Source organism: Meles meles, chromosome 20, assembly GCF_922984935.1.
Source record: "Meles meles chromosome 20, mMelMel3.1 paternal haplotype, whole genome shotgun sequence".
NCBI classification, from domain to species: domain Eukaryota; kingdom Metazoa; phylum Chordata; class Mammalia; order Carnivora; family Mustelidae; genus Meles; species Meles meles.
The window spans coordinates 17,611,206-17,629,033 of NC_060085.1; the positions used below are offsets into that span (position 1 = coordinate 17,611,206).

A 17,828-nucleotide genomic window follows, 5' to 3' on the forward strand; every position below is an offset into this window, starting at 1 on the left:
TGTCAAATAAATAAATAAAATCTTGAAAAAAAAAAAAAAAAAGACACCAAGAATGCAGACAACAAAAGAAAAAAAAATTGGACTGCATAAAAATTTTTAAATTGTGTGCATCAAAAGACACTATCAATAGAGTAAAAAGACAATACACAGAAAATATTTACAAATCAAGTATCTGATAAAGAGATTACTATCCAGGGATGCCTGAGTAGCTCAGTGGGGTAAAGCCTCTGCCTTCGGCTCAGGTCATGATCCCGGGGTCCTGGGATCGAGAGCCCCACACTGGGCTCTCTGCTTAGCAGGGAGCCTGCTTCCCCCTCTCTCTCTGTGCCTACTTGTGATCTCTGTCTGCCAAATAAATAAAATCTTTTTAAAAAGAGAGAGAGAGATTACTATCCAGTATATGTAGAGAACTCCTAAAACTCAACAACAACAAAAAATAATCTGATGTAAAACTGGGCAAAGGACTTGAATAAACAGTTCTCCAAAGATACACCAATGACTAACAAGCACATGAAAAGATGCTCAACATCACCACCCATTAGGGAAATGCAAATCAAAACTATAATGAGATACTATCTCAAACCCACTTGGATGGTTACTATAAAAAAACAGAACAAACAGGAGCACCTGGGTGGCTCAGTTATTAAGCCCCTGCCTTTGGCTCAGATCATGATCCCAGTATTCTGGGATCAAACCCAGCATCAGGTTCCCTGCTTAGTGGGAAGCCTGCTTCTCTCTCTCCCACTTCCCCTGCTTGTGTTCCCTCTCTTGCTGTGTGTGTGTGTCTCTCTCAAATAAATAAATAAGTAGTCTAAAAAAATAAAAATAAAAAGGAAGGAAATTCTAATACATGCTATAGCATGTAGCATGAATGAACCATGAGAACATCATGCTAAATGAAACACGCCAGTCACAAAAAGACAAATACTGTATGATTCCACCCACATGACGTACTCAGAAAAAAATCATAGATAGGAAGTAGAACGGACAGTTGCCAGGGGCAGGGGGAAGGAGGGAATGGGGAGTTAATGTTAAATGGGTATGGAGTTTCAGTGTTGTAAGATGAAAAGAGAAATGGAGAAGGATGGTTGTGATGGTTGCACGCTTTGTGCACATTTAATACCATTCAACTGCACAGTTAAAATGATTAACACGGTAAGTTTTATGTGTATTTACCAAAACAGAAAAATTAAACTACAATAACAAAGAATGAGTACACAGGAGGGGCAGGGGACAGGGCTAGGAGGAATTCAAATGTACTACAAAAAAAGGAAATAGGGTGGGAACACATTTGGTTACAATACAATCACAGTCATCTTTAGAACGGGGATGAAATGTGTTCTATATTTTGTGGCAAAATCTTAAACAGCAAAATAACTAGCCATTAAGCAGAACATTATAAGCCAAAAATAATTTTATACAGAAACGACAAGCCATACAAACAGGACTCTGAGCTCCCTAATAGCCAACGCAAAGAAGGAAACATTATTGTCACAGCTCACCATATACTTTAAAAAAATCAAACCAATAGCTAAAAAAAAGGGGCACAGTCACTCCAGGCACTGAACATGAAGAAATTTCTAACTGGCCTCACAGGTTTTCTTGGGGACTTCTCAGATAGATCTCAATGCAAGCTGGTGGGGCCATACAAAGTCAGTTTATTAAAAAGCTGGAAGAGGGGCCAGAATTACGCTGCTTCCTAATGATCTGGCTTCACTCAAAGACAAAACACTGCCTGGAACGTAAGCATTAAAACACCTTCCAGGGCCACCTGGGTGGCTATGTGAGTTGGGCGACTGCCTTCAGCTCAGGTCATGATCCTGGAGTCTCAGGATGGCATCGGGCTCCTTGCTCAGCAGGGAGTCTGCTTCTCCCTCTGATCCTCCCCACTCTCGTGCTCGCTCGTTCTCTCAAAAAAATAAATAAATAAAAATCTTAAAACAACAACAACAAAAACCCACCTCCCAGCACAGTCTAATGAATGTTCTTTCTCTCAGTTGAGCTTCGGATGGCACTTGGGAGAAGAATTCAAGATTATCTTTCCTGACAGGACTAAGAGATGCAACATTCTCTGTTGTTTGCTAACGGCAGGTCTTGGTGTTTCCAACAGTCACTGTTGCAGGGATGACAAATTAGAATGCATATCCAAACCCAACCAAGGCTCAGGCTGGCAGAAGGGACCTAATCACCCATGGAGATGAGGTGGCATCCACGTGAGGTGGCAGGAAAGAAGGGCTGGGCAGACCAGCTCAGGGAAGACCATGAGAGCAGGGAGATACTGAAAACTGTTGAAGAGGACCATGACCAGAGACTTTCTGAGCCATACTGCGGTCTGAAATGTGCAACACAGGCCCACAGCCAAACACAGCAAGCTGCTCAAAGGATCAAGTTAACTGGGAAACGTAGAAATAAATGAGATTTTTAAGTTTAAAAAACCCAAAAATTGTGTAGGATAGTGTTTTACAGAAAAAGATGTTCACACATAATATGGATACAGATGGATGAATCGGATACAAACAATACGATCCCATCATAAAGACAGAGAACAAGAGAATGGGCAAGAGTGAAGTCTGCTAGCGGTCACCACCAGGACTACAAAACTTGTGCACGTGCACAGCTGCATACTAATTGTTCTTCAACGCTGACAACTGGTATTAAAAAAAAAAAAAACTCTAACTCAAGAAATTTAGAAATATAGTACGCGGTAAAAAGTATAAACAACAGTATCACTGAGAATGAAATCTTAATTATGACATCATCTAAAAGTAAGGGGAACTGTCTAAAAACAAGAGCCAGTTATGTAGTTGGCAAAACTATAATATACAACTGACTGATGCTGACGGGATTCAGTGTGAAACACGTCCGCACTGGCATTGTGCTCTGGTTTTAGGTGTGCTTGTATGGAGCCATGGCTCTCAAAGTACGGTTCCAAAGACTGGCAGCAGCTGCCTGAAAACTTGCTTGAAATTCAGATTCTAAGGCCTATCTCTGACCTACAGAGTCAGAGACTCTAGCGAAGTAGGATTAAAACAAGGTGACTCTAATTCACACAGAAGTCCGAGAACCACTGGTATGAGTAATGCCTCACCTGTCTAGCGAGGGGAATGTATCTTCTTGCTCAAATCCCTTTCTGTTATTTTAACCTGAACTCCTGAACAAACACTAATCTATCCAATTGTGAAATAAACTGGAAGAGAATTAAGATTTTTTAAATTAGGCAGAATTCTGGAAATGCTTATTTTGATACAATGTACCAATCACTGCAGCGGAGTGACCTGAAGAAACTCAAATCTCGGTTTGTAAGAAGTGGTAAGGAATCAACATTTGGAATTTTAATATATCTAAATATCATCTAAGATTTGCAAATACTCTAAAGTTAACAGCACAAATGTGACAATTACAACTGCCACATTTATGTTAACTGATTATTTTAGTCTCTCTTATTTCTGACTGACATTAACAGGTTTAAAATAGAGGTTCAACAAAATTTTAATTTCTAAAGGGTTATATCAGTCATTATAGCTCCAAACTTAACACTGCTACTACATTTGAGACATAAAGCCTATTAAAATGCCAGATCCTCTTTCACAAAATTGTGACTGCAACTTTTTTTTTTAGGATTTTATTTATTTGACAGAGATCACAAGTAGGCAGAGAGGCAGGCAGAGAGAGAGGAAGGGAAGCAGGCTCCCCGCTGAGCAGAGAGCCTGATGTGGGGCTCGAACCCAGGACCCTGAGATCATGACCCGAGCCGAAGGCAGAGGTTTTAACCCACTGAGCCACCCAGGCAACCCATGACTGCAATTTTTAAAATAATTTATAACTGGTTATTAATATGAAATACCATTCTTGGGACTCCACTCAGGTCATGATATCAGGGTCCTGGGATTGAGACCTTTATCTGGCCCAGTGGGGAATCTGCTCCCCCCTTTGCCCCTCCCCTCCTCGTGCTGGTGATCTGTCTCTGAAATAAATTTTTAAAAATGTTTTAAAAAAATCGAAATACTACTCTCCCTGATTATGTGAAATTACAGTGAACTTCACTAAACTTCCTAATCAGGAACAAATGGTTAGCTCAACACCTTACATGTTTGATATAAATGTTAAATATCAAGTCAGTGGTTTCCAAATGCTTTTTTTATTTAAACCCCCAACAGGAACTTAAGTATACATCCCAATATATGTATATTCGTATATACGCATGTACTACTGTAATATACAGTGCACCTTATAAAATAACCTAATAAAAATTAAGTAAAGCTAAAACAAACACGAAGATCAGTTTTGATTTTTTTTCCTCTGAGACCTCCATGTGCCCTTGCTGCATGCACACGCCCCATCTCTGGACTCCACGGTAACGCTTACGTATGGCCCAGCAACCCCACAAGCACACTCGGGCAGTGCTCCCGACCGCTGAAGCAAAAGCTGTCAAATGCAGCCCCCAAACTGCTATCTCCTTCCTGAGTTCCACATCTCTGACCTGAGTCTGTGATGCTAGCTAGCTCCTTCCTTTCACCCCATCACTGTACTCTGCTGCAACAAGAGCATAAAAGCATGGACTCTGTTGTCAAGCAAACCTGGGTTTGCACCTGGGCGATGCCTCTAACTCAAGCAGTGACCAAGGACCCATCAGATAACATCTATAAAAACTCATCACTAAAGTGGGGGGGGTGTTGGTAACAGTATCTCACCTGGTTACTATAACGATTAAGTGAGATAAGCTATTATGAGAGCACGCAGCACAGTACCTAGAGAGCACAGGTGTTCAATAAATATTTTTTACTCAATTACTACGGGGGTGGGGGGAAGTCACCTGGACTTTGTTTCATCAGCCAACTCAGGAAGGAAGCAAGTTACAGTGGAAGGAGCTCAGGCAGTGGAGTCTGGCAGATCTGGTTTAAAGACCTGATCCACGACTTACAAGCTGGGTGACCCTGGAAACCCAGCTTCACTCTAAGGAGCAGTCTTCTCATCTGTTCAAATGGAAGTGATGACATAAACCGTATACAAAGCACCTGCTGGAGCCAATATAACTAACCCTGGCCACTGCAAATGGCTACCAATGGAGAGAGTAACTGAACAGCACATAAACCTACATGTCATTCCAGGGTCCTTGGGACACATTCATGTGTGTGGCTAGATAACTAAGAGAGTAAGCATTCCTAATTCTGCCACCAAACGTTAATATGTGCATACATACTGAACCCCACAAGCATGGTTTGCATCCCAACTGGACAGTTTACTTGCTCATATATGACCTCAGGCAATTCAGCATCTTTCTGCCTCCATCGTTCAGTCATAAACTAGGAGTAGACTTTACATCCACCTGGGTGCTCGCTTCGGCAGCACATATACATCCACCTGGTAACAGTAAACTGGTCTGGGTGATGGGGATGAGGGGGCAAACCAATGATTATAAAGCACATGGAGACCTCAGGAGAGGTGATTTTTGCACAACAGCAAAAGAAAAAAGAGAGCTCTCAAACACCAGATTAGTTTACAATGAGAATTTTTTTTTAAGATTTTATTTATTTGACAGACAGAGATCACAAGTAGGCAGAGAGAGAGAGAGAGGAGGAAGCAGGCTCCCCACTAAGCAGAGAGCCTGATGAGGGGCTGGAACCCAGGACCCTGGGATCAAGACCTGAGCTAAAAGCAGAGGCTTGAACCCACTGAGCCACCCAGGCGCCCCAGTGAGAATTCTTTCAATCTGAGACTCAAACAATGACTATGAGGAAAAAAAAAAAAAAATATATATATATATATAGATAGATAGATACATACATACATACATACACATATATTTTGTTTTTTACATGATGTGCCTACTAGAAATGCTGCAAATGTGTAAAAACCTAAAACCCAAATTATATTAACATACACTTAAACAGGTGTTTAAACAGGCTGTGACCTCACAGTTGCCCAGGTGGCTGAGTCAACTGAGCGGCTGACTCTTGTTATCAGCTGGGGTTCTGATCTCAGGGTCAAGAGTTCAAGACCCCCCCCCCCAACACACCACCACCAGGGCTTCACCTGGAGCCATCTTAAAAAAAGAAATACAGGTCAGATGGTAACTACTCTTGTGGTGAGCATAATGTACAGGCAGTCGAATCACTGTGTACATCTGGAAACAATGTAACACTGGAGTGTAACAACTACACTCCAAAAAATTATTTTTTAAAATAGCACCATAGGGGCACCTGGGTGGCTCAGTGCTTTAAGCCTCTGCCTTCCGCTCAGGTCATGATCCCAGCGTCCTGGGATCGGGCCCCACATCGGGCTCTCTGCTTGGCCAGGAGCATGCTTCCTCCTTTCTCTCTGTCTGCCTCTCTGCCTACTTGTGATCTCTATCTGTCAAAAGAATAAATAAAATCTTAAAAAAAAAAAAATAGCACCGTAGAAAAGGAATAAAAAAGGAAAAGAAGTAGTTCATCGGTTAAGCATCACTCAGGAACACGACCCAGACATTCTTGACCCTAGCAGGATATCCTGAAACAGCAGCACCCTATAACCAAACTCCAAAAGAGATCTGGTCCAATAAAAGAAACACATACAAAACTAACATCATGGGGCGCCTGGGTGGCTCAGTGGATTAAGCCGCTGCCTTCGGCTCAGGTCATAATCTCAGGGTCCTGGGATCGAGCCCCGCATCGGGCTCTCTGCTCCACAGGGAGCCTGCTTCCTCCTCTCTCTCTGCCTGCCTCTCTGCCTGCTTGTGATCTCTCTCTCCGTCAAAATAAATAAATAAAATCTTTAAAAAAAAAAAACAACTAACATCATTAAGGAAACCTTTCCTAGGTTTTCTTCACAAGAATTGTTACAAAATCCCCAAAAAGAGTTTAACCGCGCAGCTCTGTTACCATAGAAGGTGGGCCAGCAAGTAGCCACAAGGAAAGGGAACTCCAGCCAGAGGCCCCGCGGGGACCCTCCGCTCCCTCCCGCCAACAGCATTTCCACCTGTGCAACTTTCTGCACTTCAAACGGCCCTGGCTCCCTACAACTCGTGCCACCGTGACATTATAATCCCGTATGATATACCGAGGTAATAAACACAAGGCAACACAGTAAACACTGGCAACGTGAGCGAGCAAAGTTTGGGCTTGGGCAAAACTAGAAACCAAGCAAAACCCAGCAAAGCAGCTACGTGCTGCCTCAAAACCAGACAGCTCCAGAAAGAGGCAGAGTGGACAGCAAGCTCTCCCCCGCACTCTGGAAAACCCCGACAGCTCCGAAGCAGGTTCTAGAAGCGGCGGCTTCCCGGGGACGGCAGGCCAGGGGCCGCTGCGGCGCGACCCCCTCAACCGGCAGTGGTCACCCGGGGCCAGAAGCTGGGTGGGGACACGAGGGCGCGGGCGGGGACCCGGTGCGGGTGGGGACGCGGCGGCCCGGCCCCCTCTCTGGGCTGCGGTCTCCCGGCCCGCACGGCTGCTGGACAGCGCCCACGCCCGCGCGCCCGAGTCCCCGGCGGCCCACACCCCCAGACCTTCCGGGGCCGCGCGGCCGGAGGCCCGAACCCCAGGGCCCGGGACAGGCGCCGTGGGGACACGCGCGTCAGTACCTGTGGCGGCAGCAGCTCCCGAGCAGCGGCGGGGGCGGCCGCGGCGGCAGCGGCGGGGGCGGGGCGCGGCGTGCGCGCTCCCGGCCCGCGGTCCGGTGCGTGGTACCCGCCCTCTCTCTCCCGGCAGCCGGGCGCCCGCGCAGCTCTCCGCCCCTTCACCTCTCACCTCCTACCTTTCCCCTCCCGCCCTCACCGCCCCCCCGCACGTGCTCCAGCGGCGCGCACATGCGTAGTCGAGCCCCGCCCGCGGCTCCCGCTCGCCCCCTGGCGGACGCCTGCCGCGCTACCCTGAGGGGGAGAGAGGTGGCCGTACTGGGCGGGGCGGGGCGGGGCTTGAAGATGGGGCAGGGCCCTGAGCCCGCACGGGGACTTGACCGCTATGACAGCACCTTCCGAGAATTACCAAGAACATACCCAAGATGCCTAGGTCCCCGCTTAAAACAGCAAAAAACTTAAAACAACAATACAGATGCACAAATACATGTGGGTCGAATAAATTCAGTCCATAAAACGAGCTTCCCTACAGCCTTTTTAAAAGACAAGTCTTATGAATACTTACTGATGTTGAAACCTGTTCCTGAAAGAGATTCAAAATGAACTGTAGAGTGCGATATCATTTTTATGGAAAGTCAACCACGGAGAAGGAAGGGTCTGGGTGCTGCTGCTGTGTAGTGGGTGGGTATGTCTGGGTTGCAGATTTAGGGTGTGGGGTTTTTCCGTTCGCCGTTGGGCATTTAACCATTTTACACGGACCGCGTCTTTGTTGGAATCGCATAGCTCTGTCCATTGAGCGTTTACTCTGTGCCGGGGGCTGACCTGAGCGCTCATCAGAGCGTCCCGAAAACCCCGAGGGAGGTCTCCTTACTGGATCTCATATAAGGGGAAAGGAGGGGGCTTTGTCCCCTCTGGGGACACGCGAGTCCCGGCCCGCCCAGCGCTGGCCAAGCCGGGATACTGCTCACTGACTGCCCGAGGCCGCAAGCCGGGACCTTGATCGCACTCACCTCGCCCTCTCAGAACCCGGTCTAGAGCGTCAGGGATCAGCCCCGCCCCCAACCCTGCGGCCCTGGGCACGCTCAGCTCAGCCGCACCCACCCCAGGCAGACCCTGCTCCTGCCCTCAGAGGCAACAGCTCTGGGATGGCATAAGGTGCAGATGTAGTCACAATGCAAAGTGGGACTCAGAAGCAGCCCTTGTGCTGGCCCAGGCCGCTGGCCCCTTCCAAGCCTTCTTCAAAGAGTCATATCCCCTCCCTCACACCCATTCATTTCCACAGGACTCAGGACCACCTCACCAAGGCCCTGCATGTCTTGCCTCCCTCCCTGCCCAACACACTATTGTCAGGGGAAAGTAAACAATAGTGGGGACAACCAGCCTTGGCCTAAGGTGATCTTTAAGATTTTGCCCTGTATTCAGGATTGGCTTCTGGTTTCAGATGGGACATTGGAGAGGGTACCTGGAGAGAGTATCGAGTAAGGTCATTATAATCGACTATTTCCTTGTTCCCTTCTCGGTGAGCAGTGGGATCATACACACAGCCCTGCCCAATGTCCAGAGACTGTGGTGCCTCCCACTTCCCTCTCCACTGGAAGCTTTGGCCCCGTGTCTGGCTTTGGCCAACAGAGTGTGAGTGAACATGGCCTGGCAGAAGCTCTAAGAGCCACTGGCTGGGAGAATGAGCCTCTCATTCTCACCCTTAGCCAGGGGGACAGCAGTGCCACATTAGGACTGCTCCTTCCCGCTGGGTCCCAGAATGAGAGGTCATGGAGCAGAACGGAAGCAACGATCCATAGTTCCAAACATGTAACTTAAATGAAGTGTATGTCTGTCCATTTACATCTCTGGGATTTGGAGGCTGCTTGTTACTACAGAAGAATTCTGAGGGGTGGAGTCAGGATAACCTTGGTTTTTTTAAAAATAAACTTTCCTTGTTTTAAGTGTCCGATGATTTCCAGGATACGTAGAGTGCAATTATCACATTCCAACCTCAGAACTTTTTCATCCGCCCAAAAAGAAACGGAGTGGAGTCATTTCCCATTCTCACCGCAGTCCCATGGACCAGTGCACTATCAGGCCTTTTGTGTCTGCCATCTTGTTTTTGAGGCTTATTGGCGCTGTGCCATGTCACAGCACTTCATTCCTTTGAATTGCCAAATGGCATTCCACTGCAGGGCTCTCCCGCTGTGTTGTCTATCCATTCATCAGTTGATGGATATTTTGTTTCCACTTCTGGGTCATTATGAATAACACTGTGTGAACATCCACCTACAAGTGTTTCTGCTTTCATTTCTCTTGGGTATATACCTGGGAACTGAATGGCTGAGTCCACTGGTAAATCTATGTTAAGAAACTGCCAAACAGGGGCACCTGGGTGGCTCAGTAGGTTAACGGGTCATGATCCCAGGGTCCCGGGGTCAGGCTTCCCACTCAGCAGGGAGCCTGCTTCTTCCTTTCCTCCCTGCTCATGCTCTCTCCTTACCTCTTCCTCTCAAATATATAAATAAAATCTTTAAAAAAAAAACAACCCCACAAAACTTCCAAACTGTTTTCCAAAGTGGCTGCACCATCTTTACATCCCCACCAGCAGTATCTGAGGCCCCAATTTCTCCATCTCCTTGCTAACACTTGAAATTGTCCTCTCACTACAGCCATTTCAGTGATTCCACAGTGGCATCTCATGGTAGTTTTAATTTGTATACCTCATAGGTAATGATATAGAACATTTTCTTTTTTTTTTTTTAAAGATTTTATTTATTTATTTGATACACAGAGAGAGATCACAAGCAGGCAGAGAGGCAGGCGGAGAGAGAGAGGAGGAAGCAGGCCTCCCGCCGAGCAGAGAGCCCGATGCGGGGCTCGATCCCAGGACCCCAAGATCATGACCTGAGCCGAAGGCAGCAGCCCAACCCACTGAGCCACCCAGGCGCCCCAGATATAGAACATTTTCTTATGCGCCTATTGGCCATTCCTATGTCTGCTTGGGTGAGATGTTTGTTCAAATCTTTTGCCTATTATTTAACTGGATTGTCTTTTTTTTTTTAATTAAGATTTTATTTATTTGACAGACAGAGATCACAAGTAGGGAGAGAGGCAGGCAGAGAGAGAGGGGAAAGCAGGCTCCCTGCTAAGCAGAGAGCCTGATGCGATGTGGGGCTCGATCCCAGGACCCTGAGATCATGACCTGAGCGGAAGGCAGAGGCTTTAGCCCACTGAGCCACCCAGGTGCCCCTAACTGGGTTGTCTTCTTAATGAGGTATGTTTTTTATATATTCTGGACACAAGTTTATTATGGTATATATGATTTACAAATAATTTTATAAAAAAATAGAATGGACAATTATTTTAGAAATAAAGTACTAAAACTGGCACAACAAAGAAAAATTATCATATGTAAAGAGCAATAACAAAGAAATACTTTTATACTACCTCCAAAAAATTACTTTACCTTAACCAAGGTAAGTCCTAATTTGGGATAAAATAAACTAAGAATTTGTCTGGATACAAAAAGTAGTGTGTTCTGGGGCACCTGGGTGGCTCAGTGGGTTAAAGCCTCTGCCTTCAGCTCAGGTCATGAGCCCGGGTCCTGGGATCGAGCCCCACATTGGGCTCTCTGCTCAGTAGGGAGTCTGCTTCCCCCTCTCTCTCCCTGCCTGCTTCTCTGCCTATTTGTGATTCTCTGTCAAATAAATAAATAAAATCTTAAAAAAAAAAAAAAGTAGTGAGTTCCTCAACATGGTTTATGAGGCATATACTGCTCTTTTTTGGGTAAGATTTATTTATTTGAAAGGGGGGAGGGGCAGAGGGAAGAGGGAGAGAATCCTCAAGTAGACCGTCTGCTGAGCACAGAACATGACACAGGGCTCAAACCTATGACCCTGAGATCATGACCTGAGCCGAAACCAAGAGTCAGATGCTCAATCAACTGAGCCACCCAGGTACCCTGAGGCATACATTGTTCTAATGCTCAAACACAGCCAAGCTAACAGAGCTAAGCAAAAAAATTACAGCTCATCTTTCTTACAAATACAGATTGCATAGAAGCTCAGTAATATTAATTTAAAAATTTTAGCAAGCCTAACATAAGCAGTAGGTTATAGAAAACAGAACAAATACCAGTAAAACAAGGCTGCAAAAGGAATTTAGCACTCACACAACAGAGAGATGCTCAACACATATACAAGAAAAATAGTGCCAGTACCTCAATGAGGCTGAGAAAGTACAGAATTCACTAATGATTACTTTACTAACGTAAAGGGGCGGTGGGGAGCAAGAGGTTTTTTCTTTCCCTTTCCAAGATTATTTCACTAACTTTATAATTTATGTATTTTAAAAGTAAGAATTACTATAAAATATGCTTCATATTCCCTTAAAAACAGAAATTAAAACAACAAATACCAAGGTGTCTGGGCGGTTCAGTCGTTAGGCATTTGCCTTCGGCTCAGGTCATGATCCCAGGATCCTAGGATTGAGCCCTGCATAGGGCTCCCTGCTAGGTGGGAAGCTGGCTTCTCCCTCTCCCACTCTCCCTGCTTCTGTTCCCTCTCTCGCTGTGTCTCTCTCTGTCAAATAAATAAAAATTTTTTAAAACCTTAAAAAAAAAAACCAAATACCTCATGCCACTCTTTTTTTTTTTTTAAGATTTTATTTATTTATTTGACAGAGAGAGATCACAAGTAGACAGAGAGGCAGGCAGAGAGAGAGAGGGAAGCAGACTCACCGCTGAGCAGAGAGCCCGATGCGGGACTCGATCCCAGGACCCTGAGATCATGACCTGAGCCGAAGGCAGCGGCTTAACCCACTGAACCACCCAGGCGCCCCCCCCCTTTTTTTTTTAAGATTTATTTGAGAGAGAAAGAAAGAGAGAGAGAGGGAGGGAGGCAGGGAGGGAGAGCGCAGAGGGACAGGGAAAAACAGACTCCCTGCTGAGTGGAGAGCCCAACACAGGGCTCGATCCCAGGACCCCGAGATCATGACCTGAGCCGAAGGCAATGCTTAACCAACTGAACCACCCAGGTGTCCCATGTCCTTTCACACCACTCTTAACAGATTTAAAAATGCTGACTGAAGTTATTCACGGGAAATAAACTACTGGAGCTGTGTCAAACTAAAAAGACTTTTCCATACTAAAGAAAACCATTAACAAAACACACTGACTGGATAGAAGAAGAAATTTGCAAATGATATACACCTATATATGATATAAGGAGTTAATACCTAAAATACATAAAAAAAAAAAAAAAAACCTCCTACAACTCAACACCAAAAAAAAGTCCAAGTAAAAAATGGGCAGGGGCACCTGGGTGGCTCAGTGGGTTAAAGCCTCTGCCTTCAGCTTCGGTCATGATCTCAGGGTCCTGGGATCGAGCCCCACATCAGGTTCTCTGCTCAGCAGGGACCCTGCTTCCCTCTCTCTCTGCCTGTCTTTCTGCCTACTTGTGATCTCTGTCAAATAAATAAAATCTTGAAAAAAAAAATGGGCAAAAGACCTTGGAAAGACATTTTTCAAGAAGACATCCAGATGGCCAACAGACACATGAATAGATGCTCAACATCACTTATCATCAGAGAAATGTAAATCCAAACCACAATGAGGTATCACTGCATATCTGTCAGACGGCTAGACTCAAAAACACAACGAGTAACAACACTGGGAAGGATGTGGGGGAAAAAGGAACTCTCAGGCACTATTGATGAGAAGGTAAATTGGTGTAGCCATTGTGGAAAACAATACGGACGTTCCTCAAAAGATTAAAAACAGAAATACTATATGACTCAGTAACTCTACTTTTGGGTATTTACTCAAAGAAAACAAAAAGGAACATAAAGAGAACAAGAACACTAATTTGAAAAGATAACGCACCCCTATGTTTATCACAGCACTATTTACTATAGTGAATACAAGATAAGGAAGCAACTCAAGTTTCCCTCCATAGATGAATGGATAAAGATGTCACACACACACATACACACACACACACACACACACACACACATGCACATGTGCTCTAGGGTATTACTCAGCTATAAAAAAGAATGAGCCATTGCCATTGGTGACAACATGGATGGACCTAGAGGGGACCACGCTAAGTGAAATAAGTCAGACACAGAAAGACAAATACTGTATGATTTCACTTATATGTGGAAACTAAAAATGAAAAATAAAAAACAGAAACAGATTCATAAGTCCAGAGAATTGGCGATTGCGAGAGGAGAGGAGGGGAGGAGGATGGGCAAAATAAGTAAAGGGGATCAAGAGGTACAAACTTCCTGTTATAAAGTAAATAAATGTCAAGAATGCAAAATACAGCATGAGAAATTTAGCCAATAAAAATGTAATAACTTTGTATGCTGCCAGATGAGAATTACCATTACTTGTATGGTGGTGAACATTGCATAATGTATGTAACTGTTGAATCACTATGTTGTACACCTGAAACTAATAATGTAAATTAACTATACTTCTATTAAAAATTTTGCCCTATTTAAAGGAAAAATAAGCAAGATTGGCTTTATTTGCAGATGTTAATATCTGAAAAAAGGAAAACATGAAAAAATATCTAAAAATTCAGGAATCTCAATTAGAGATTAGTTTAGAAAAACTAAAATAAGTTATACCTTGTAAAAAGTCAACTACAGGGGCACCTTGGTGGCTCAGTGGGTTAAGCCTTTGCCTTTGGCTCAGGTCATGATCTCAGGGTCCTGGAATTGAGCCCCACATCGGGCTCTCTGCTCAGCAGGGAGCCTGCCTCCCTGTCCCCCTCTATCTGCCTCTGTGCCTCCTTGTAATTTCTCTGTCAAATAAATAAATAAAATCTTAAAAAAAAAAGTCAACTACATCCCTACGTCAAAGACACCATAGAAAAATCCACAAAATTGGGGGCACTTGGGTGGCTCAGTTGGTTAGGCATCCAACCATTCTCAGGTCTTGATCTCAGAATCATGGGTTCAGGGCCCATGTTGGGTTCCATGCTGGGTGTGGAGCCTACTTAAAACAAAACAAAAAACCTAAAAAACTCGGGGCGCCTGGGTGGCTCAGTGGTTTAAGCCGCTGCCTTCGGCTCGGGTCATGGTCTCGGGATCCTGGGATCGAGTCCCGCATCGGGCTCTCTGCTTGGCAGGGAGCCTGCTTCCTTCTCACTCTCTCTGCCTACCTCTCTGCCTACTTGTGATCTCTCTCTGTCAAATAAATAAATAAAATCTTTAAAAAAAAAAAAACCTAAAAAACTCTATAAAACCAGATCATTTCTTCTCCAATAATAAAAAGCACTAATAAGAGAGTATTAATTTCTTCACTAATTTTTTAAATAAAATGATACAACTACAATTTTAAAAATGAGAACAAAATATCCTTGAAGGATACTTTATGGAGTTTAGTACCATGCTGGTGAAATTCATCTGGATAAATAAGTGGGGGTGGTACCCTTTTAATAAAGGCTCTTGAGAGCAGACATATACTAACCTTTCAATACCTAGTAAAAACAAATTTCAGAAAAGCTCAATTTTAAGAACTTTACATATAAATAAACCCAAACTATATAACAAGAAAGGATTACTACTTTTCAGTAAATACTGTTGGCTATTTAGTTAGCACGGAGACAAATTATAATACTGTAGCAAATTCTTTTTTTTTTTTTTTTTAAGATTTTGTTTATTTATTTGACGGAGAGAGGTCGGTCACAAGTTAGCAGAGATGCAGGCAGAGAGAGAGGGGGAATTAGGCTCCCTATTGAGCAGAGAGCCCGATGCGGGGCTAGATCCCAGAACCCTGGGATCATGACCTGAGCCTAAGGCAGAGGCTTTAACCCACTGAGCCACCCAGGCGCCCCAATACTGTAGCAAATTCTAAATCAGTTAACTTGAAGAATATTTTAAAAATTACTTTAAGCGGGGCGCCTGGGTGGCTCAGTGTGTTAAAGCCTCTGCCTTCGGCTCAGGCCATGATCCCAGGGTTTTGGGATCGAGCCCCGCATCGGGCTCTCTACTCTGCGGACAACCTGCTTCCTCCTCTCTCTCTCTGCCTGCCTCTCTGCCTACTTGTGATCTCTGTCAAATAAATAAATAAAATCTTTAAAAAAAATTACTTTAAGCTAGAAACAACAACAACAACATAGAAACAACAACAACAACAAAGCACAGCACCTTCATCCCACTTGGGAAGGAAAATACCTCTCCCGAATCCTGAAGAACTAAGATACCATCAGAGACAAAACGGGAGTAATTCCAAGGTCTTGTTCAAAAAGTACTGCCTCCATAACTTCTTCCCCAATTCTCTGCTCCCTCAACAAAAGCAAAAAAGTGACGGGGAAATAATGGCTCTTTCCTGTGACGATCAGCCTGTCACCGTCCATTACTTGAGTTGTTTGGATGGCCCTCAACATCTTCTCCTCTGGGTCACATTACTTAGACACCTGTTTCCTAGCTCCTATCAGAGCACAGCAGGTGCCTTTAGGACTGTCTTTATCTTAATGGTCCCTTAAATAAAACCGGTAGTCCACAAATATTTCTTGAACTAATGCACATTGGAATAGAAAACAAATCTTCCTGAAGATAAAATGTTTTTAAAAGTAGAAAAATCCATACATGAACAAATGATAAAATCCTTTCCAAAATATTACAAAGAATGGATAAAACAAGGTTGACCCCAGATAAGTGATTAAAGGTGAGGAATACATTCTCCACACATGGGAACACAGAGAGAGAAAATCAGCCTAGTTAAAGAAGTGTCCATTTTCACACAACTCTACACAACTATTGAACTTGTAAAAGATAAGTTAAATCCAATGTTGGTGGAGGGAACACTTACAGATCACTGTTAACTGGCTCCATCATTCTGAAGGACAATATGATACCACGTGAGGGCCAGTCCATGTTTTGTTTTGCCTTTTTAATTAGGTAGGCTCCACACCCACCATGAGGCTTGAACTCACGACAGAAAGCCAAGAGTCACATGTTCTACCAACTGAGCCATCCATGTGCCCCAATCCATGCTTTAATTCAAAAACTCCACCTCAGGGAGAAGACTAAAATTGCATCATCCCTCACTTTCATAGGACCCTTCCCCCTGCTTTTTATTTTTTAAAGTTTATTTTCTTTTTCGTAATCTCTACACCCAATGTGGGGCTTGAACTCACAACCCTGAGATCAAGAGTCACATGCTCTCTCAACAGAGCTAGTCAGGTGCCCTTCCCTGTTTTATTTACAGCACTTAGCACAGTCTAACTCTACATAGATTACTTCTCAATTTCTTACAGGCAGGGACCTGCTTTGTCATGGTCATACCCTCAGTGCCTACAGCAGCCTGCCATATAGAAGGTGCTTAATATTTGTTGAATGACTGTATGAATGTTCTCAGGAAACAAGTATTTATCCCACCTTCAAATAGGTATAGTATATAAAATTCCTAGGGCACCTGGCTGGCTCAGTTGGTGGAGCATGCGACTCTCAATCTCAGGGTTTTGAGTTCGAGCCCCATGTTGGGGACAGAGATTGCTTAAAAACAAAATCTTCATAATTTTTTTCTTTATAATTTTTTAAAAAAGATTTTATTTATTTATTTGACAGAGAAATCACAAGTAGTCAGAGAGAGAGAGGAGAAAGCAGCCTCCCCGCCAAGCAGAGAGTCCAATGTGGGACTCGATCCCAGGACCCCGAGATCACGACCTGAGCCGAAGGCAGAGGCTTAACCCACTGAGTCACCTAGGCGCCCAACGTAATTTTTTTTTTTTTAAGATTTTATTTATTTGAAGAGGGCAGAGATAAAGTACGAGCAGTGGGGAAGGGCAGAAGGAAAGGGAGAAGCAGACTTGCCACTGAGCAGGGAGCCTGATGTGGGGCTTGATGTCAGGACCCTGGCATCATGACCTGAGTTGAAGGCAGATGCTTAACCAATTGAGCACCCAGATACCCCCAAAATAACATCTTTAATGAGATTAAAAATAATAAAATAGTATTTGTAACACAATTTATAATTACAAATCCCAGAACCTACCCTCAGAGAATAGCTGAGCATATCAGGATAATGACACCATAAAATGCTCAATAACCATTAAACGTTAAAATATAATGAATTCAGGGACACCTGGGTGGCTCCATCAGTTAAGCATCTACCTTTGGCTCAGGTCATGATCCCGGGGTCCTGGGACAGAGGCCCGAGTCAGGCTCCCTGCCAAGTGGGGAGCCTGCTTCTCCCTCTCCCTCCACCCACCCCCAGCTTGTGCTCCCTCTCTCTCTCTCAAATGAATAAATAAAATCTTATATAAAAAATTTAATT

At 44.3% G+C, this 17,828-nt stretch overlaps 1 protein-coding gene across 2 annotated transcripts in view; it reads right to left on the reverse strand.

Annotated features, from left to right (window-relative positions):
- LOC123932814 (SREBF chaperone) overlaps window positions 1-7,713 on the reverse strand; it is a 70,107-nt gene extending 62,394 nt beyond the window's left edge. For both annotated transcript variants that reach the window (XM_045991447.1, XM_045991445.1), the window contains exon 1: window positions 7,559-7,713. The gene's annotated coding sequence lies outside the window, so the exon portion shown is untranslated. The remainder of the gene's footprint in view (window positions 1-7,558) is intronic.
- Between the last annotated feature and the right edge of the window lie 10,115 nt (window positions 7,714-17,828).